General features: G+C 49.3%; 1 pseudogene; it reads right to left on the reverse strand.

The window, feature by feature from the left end:
- Nucleotides 1-303: 303 nt before the first annotated feature.
- LOC123252458 lies at nucleotides 304-4,060 on the reverse strand (annotated as a pseudogene).
- Nucleotides 4,061-4,778: the final 718 nt, after the last annotated feature.

Raw genomic sequence — 4,778 nt, forward strand, 5'->3', positions numbered from 1 at the left:
AAGTCCTATGGCTTCTACACTGGAGGGCAAGCTCCGTCTCAGAGTCATAGGTTAGATTTGGGAGATGTAACAAAGTCTCCATAATGGTGTCAAGCTAGAAAAACCCCAACAGTGAGGGAAGATCCTCTGCAAAAGACTCAAGAAGTTTGGTGAACACTGTGGATGTGAGGGGAAGGCAAGAGTGGTTCCTGCTCAGTGTAATATTGTCTCTATTGTGACAAATAATATTTTTCTGTGTACAGATAATTATCAAAATACACACACTAAATATACAATTTTTTTCAGTGGCCATCATTTATTATCTCACCACAAGGCCCAAAACACAAAGGGCCTGAAACAGCCATCCTGACAACATGCTCCTCAGCCTTTACCCATAATCATAGCTTTAAGGCTACAGGAGCATTTGAGTGAGATTTCTTCCATGCTTCTGCTATCGGTGAACATTTGCACAGAAAGTGATGCACTGTGGTTTGAAGCAAAGTTTGCTTTGTGGCTAAGCTGCATCACACTCCCAGCAAGGCTTCTGGATGAATAATTAAAACTGGTGGAATTCATCTGCAGCTTAGAAAGCTTCCCAATAAAATGCCTGTTTGATATTGAGCTGGGAGGTGACAGAAGAAGGCTTTAATGGCTGGTTGAGCCCTTTTCCAGATTCTCTGGGAAGCTTGAAGAATGGCAAATCCATGACAAGGGGGCATCCTCTGAAAACACAGCTTCAGTTCAAAAGGCCAATGGCTTTCCTGTTCTCTGCATTACGCTTGGGTGGGCCACCTCCACCAGCTAGCATATTCTCATTTTGATGCTGCTAAGAGAGTTGAGGGGCTGCTTTGGGCACCATTCTGCTCTCCATGTCGGGACTCCTCCCCCAAATACAGTGCCTTTGCTTAATCCTGGCTGTCAGATGGAAAAAACTGGCTCCACAGTAGGGATATTGGCTCTGCTGACCTGGAATGATACAGGACCACAGGAATTGTGTTCCCAAGGAATTCAAAGCCAAAGAGGTTCTTCCCTTGACCACCAACAACGTTTTTATCCTTTGGGGCTCCACAGGCTTGACTGGGCATTTGGAAATAAGAACTGAGTTATCTTAAGGACAGTTTGCTTTCCAGTACTTCTACCCAGGGATGAATCTTGTGTTGTGACAGACTTGGGGTTAGAGTCAACTCTTTTTGTTCTTCAAAACCGCAGGAAGAGTGTTTTTCTTTGGACTCCATTTCTTCCAGTTTCCCAGAAGATACTACCAGGTTTGCTGATGGCTGTGGGGAGCTTGAATTTGGGATTACCCTGGAGTTCTTTGGGGGTGTGTCAGAGAGAGCCTGGATCCCCTGGGTTTAGGAAGCACTGCCCCAGGATTATGACACTTCTGTTGAAGCAGATCCCTTAAAGCCCTCAGGGGAGCTGGAGCTATTTCTTCCAGCACCATTTCCATTTGTCTCAGGATCAGGAGGGGATTCTCCAAAGGAGTCCTTGCTACTCTACTCCATGTTTTCAGAAAATGGTTGCCTGGCTTCCAGTTTGGTGGAACTAGATGCTACTGTCAGGACCTTTTCCAGGGTGAAGTTGCCTTGCAGCAACTGCATTACCAGGGGATTGTTGGTCTCAACTGATGATACAGGCCAGGCAAGGCATGGAGACCCTGGCTGTTTTTCAGAACTGCCTTGTGACAAAGGCTCAGTGGGCTTTAGCCAGACAGAAACATGAGACGCCCAGCTCTGAAGCTCAATCCCCTTGTTCCCTGAAGTTACTGAAGGCAAGTCAGCCTTGTATGCTTCTCCTTTAGTTTTGAAAGGAATCAGACTGATTCCAATCACATTTCTCAGCCTCACTCACAGATGGCTGGATCATAGCATCATCTGGTTGGCCATTAGTAACAGTGAGAGGCAGTAGAGCCTCTTCTGACTCACTTGTGAGGATGCCAGGAACCCTCTGAAACATGTAGCTTTCCTCCTCAATGGGAGAAGAGGACAAGTCACCTTTCTCAGTTAGTAGCCAGTCTCCTTTAGAAGTCTCTCCTTCTACCAGGGTTTATTCCCCATCTATGACATGACCAGGTGGCAACAGTTGTGTTCGTTGTAGATTTGGTCTACACTTTCTGTGAGTCCTCTTGGCTCCCCTGGGCTCAGGATGGTCACTAGACCTCTAATGCCTCCTTCATCACAGTCCCCTCCACTGTTCCCCTTCTTCCCCCCTCCCCCCTCCAATGGAGGTTGTGGCAGCTTTTCTCTGGGTTTGGACTTGCAGAGTGAGGGTCTTAATGTCTGCGAGGGTTCTTTCTGGCACTAGTTCTGCCCTGGCTTGAGGGCTCTGTGTTGGTTACAATTGGGGCCATATCTGAAAAGCAGGCTGGCCTTTAACCACCCAGGGCGGTTTGATTCGGGGAAAGCTGAATCAGGACTTTAGGCTCCTCTTTAATAGGCTGCTACTTTATGAAAGGACTGAAGATCTTCAAGCCGGGGCTTCTTTCCCGTAAGGAGGAAGCAGCTGCCGGCTCAAAGGACTTCCATTTCAGATCCTTTGCCTCTTGGTCAATGTTCTCCTGGGGCAAGCTGGGAATTCTGCAGAGAGAGGTGAAGGCTAAGGCCAAGACATCTGGACTGTTTTGTATCCTGGCAGTCATGGTCACAATTGGTGTCTCTGGAGTGTCGGGTTTTAATTCTGTGGAGGACACACCAGGCAAACATGAGCTGCTTCCTTCTGTCAAGTCTGTTTCAGCCTTTTCTTCTTTATAAAGGGAAGAATCTGGCACCATAGGTGTTGCCTCCTTAGTGGTTTCTGATTGTTCAGGTTCATGTTTCTTATACAGACTTCTTCTGGCTCTACATCAAAGGTCTGGTCTAGATCGGTTCTTGAAGTGGTCATCCCCTTGATGTGTAGCAGGACTGTGTTGGGATGGCATTGCTTCCCTGTGACACACAAGCCACCCTTGATCTCAGCTTCCTCTTGGCCAGAATTCTGCTGCAGTGACTCTTCTCTGGTCAAACTCAATTTTTGCCCATAGTAATCTTAAAATAATTTTTCTTTCCACTGTTCTACCTTCTTTTCTTTCTCCATTTCTTTTCTTTTTCTGACTTGCATCTCATGAATGAATTCACTGTTCCGGCCAACTTTGAGCGGCATGGGTGAAAAACTCATTATTCAGAGCACTACTGCTGAGTTGCATCAGGCCATCTGTCCCAACCTGTCTGTCCACCTCAGGCAGGAGGAAGAGGAGTTGTTGCTGGAAATGTGAAGGAAGGGCATTAAAGGTTTGAGAATTTATCAAAGCACGAAGGTTTGAGTTGACAAGGATAGAATCGAGTATCTCAAAATCTATCTCCTCTATTCTGTTGCACTTCATTTGCCCTGTTGTAGGTTTCCTGATACCTTGCAAAATCTGGGGAGGGTCCCGGCTAATTTCCACCCCCTCATTACGCAGGGCAGTGCTGCACAGGGCCAAGGAGCTACTATTGCTGCTTGATGTGCTGCTGCACTCTCCATCAGCATATCTTCCAGAAAATCCTGATATAGATTCCATGTGTGCGCTGTTTATTTTCAGAGGGGTCAAGACAACTCGAGGTAACATCACCCCAATCTTTTTCTCCAGTTTGCTTGTCTGTGAAGCAGCGCTGTAAGTCTCCCTGGGAGTAGAGATAGTTCTACCTTGAGATTCTGTAGAACAAGAGGCATTGGAAGAGGTTTCATCAAGAGATACATCATGATCACCACTTACAGTACTGGCTTCATTGGATCCACAGCTTTCTACATCTGCTATATCCTCCAACTCTTCTCCTTCAGGCACAGATGGATCTCTGGGCCACTTTAAGGCATCCTTCTTGAGCGTGAAAAGGCTTGTTCGTCCAGGAAGTTTGTAAAAAAGTCCCTCACCACCTTGAGAATTGGAATGTAGCATGGCGTTGAGGCAAGCCAAGGGGGATATCCCACTCATTTCCTTTAGTCTTTCAGCTTCGATGACCTGCAGAATCTGTTTTGGGGTCATTGGAGCATCAGAGTAGTTTTCTAATACCAAGCGGGCGGCCTCTGCCCACGTGCGCTCCTTCTTCCTCTTCTGTTTTTCCTTCATCTTCCTCTTCCTCGGCGGGGGCAGCGGCACGCGGGGCCTCCTCACGGACCTGGCCGGCACGGGGCATGAGGGGCCAGGCGGCGTTGGGACTGAGGCCGGCGGCTGGGGGTGCGTGATGGCGGCGCGAGGCCCGAGCCCTCAAGGGCAAGGGACGCGTGAGGATGAAGGAAGAGTTCCGATGGAGGTAGTGGTGGCGAAGGAGGCGGAGGTGGCCGTTCCATTCGCCCCAGATGTGCCGTTACCACAGCGGCGGCAGCAGCCCCGCGATCACCAAGGAATGCTGCAGCCCCACATAACAACGCGGTCAGAGGTCACGGCTCTGGCGTCCGCCCCGCCCCTCGCCCACCACCACCAGTGCCACCACCGCCACCACCGCCGCCACCTAGCGCCGCTTTCCCTGCTCAGGCCTTGGGCCTCCTTGCTGAACCGCCCGTTGCCAGTTAAGTGAGGGAAAGTGAAAGAGGAATAGGAAAACGGCGTTCCTGGCAGCCTAGTGGGTGGATAGGTGTGCGTGGGAGAGCGCGCGAGCATGAGTGTATGAGTGTGCGCGTCTGTCTGTAGAAGGGATTGGGGCGTGGCCAGGAGGGCACTAGCCCTGCTTTAGGGCTGTGGAAGCTCGGGCTTTCCAAAAGGTCAGTCTTTTACCCAGGGTTGCAGAGTTCGGGAGATCAAAGCTAGTTTTCTCCCAACTACAAATCAGACAGTTTTTGTTCTGAGC

This window comes from Gracilinanus agilis, chromosome 6 (assembly GCF_016433145.1).
Source record: "Gracilinanus agilis isolate LMUSP501 chromosome 6, AgileGrace, whole genome shotgun sequence".
In the NCBI taxonomy this organism is placed as follows: Eukaryota; Metazoa; Chordata; class Mammalia; order Didelphimorphia; family Didelphidae; genus Gracilinanus; species Gracilinanus agilis.